A 936-nucleotide genomic window follows, 5' to 3' on the forward strand; every position below is an offset into this window, starting at 1 on the left:
GCAAAACTCAGACCCAGAAGTGGTGCGACCCCTCCAAAAATGGCTACACCTTAGTGAAGAGCGAGGCACGCTCAGGCAGGCCATTCACAAAACAAAACGAGGAACCAATTGAGAAGGTTCGGCGAATAGTCATGGAAGACCACCAGGAACAATCTAGGAAATTTCTTCGGGAATGGGAATTAGCACAAGATCAGTGCTTTCTATTTTAACCAAGTTTTTGTGCTTGCAGAGAGTATCGGCGAAATTCGTCCCCAAGGCGCTGGCGGAGCAGCAGAAGCAACTGCGCATGGAAATCACCATGGGTTGGCTGGACTGTGCAAACTACGACCCTAAATTCATAAAGACTACCATCGCTTGTGATGAAATGGAAGCGATTTTAGTTGCGAGAGGAAATTATGAGAAAAGCGACGGCGGAACTCTATATCATTCTTATGAAGGCGTTCCAGAGGTGTTACCAATAATGGAAGAGTCGCTGGGCGAAGCGTGTGAACTCCCAAGGGGTGTATATTGAAGATGATTTCATAACGTTTGTGAAATATACAAAATGTTTTATGTTTATGCCCAAAGGTCACCTTTTGAATGCACCTTATATATATATATATGTGGTATTTTTATATAAGTTTAAAGTTTATGGCGATCACCATGCAATGACAAGGGAAAATAGTATAATAACGGGGCATATAAGCCCTCGACAAAAAAAGAAGGCTTTCCTATCCGTCTGGGCTATCGAGGGCTTATATGCTCCGTTATTAGATTATTTTCCTTAGTTATTGCTCGGTGATCGCCATAAGCTTTAAGCTTATATAAAAATACCATTTTTATTATCTATAGGATTGTAAAATACGGCATCGTATAACAAAACCATTCGTACCGAAAACACACACACACACACGCACACACACACACACACACACACACACACACACACACACACAC

The sequence above is a fragment of the Octopus bimaculoides genome, chromosome 1 (assembly GCF_001194135.2).
Source record: "Octopus bimaculoides isolate UCB-OBI-ISO-001 chromosome 1, ASM119413v2, whole genome shotgun sequence".
Lineage (NCBI taxonomy): Eukaryota > Metazoa > Mollusca > Cephalopoda > Octopoda > Octopodidae > Octopus > Octopus bimaculoides.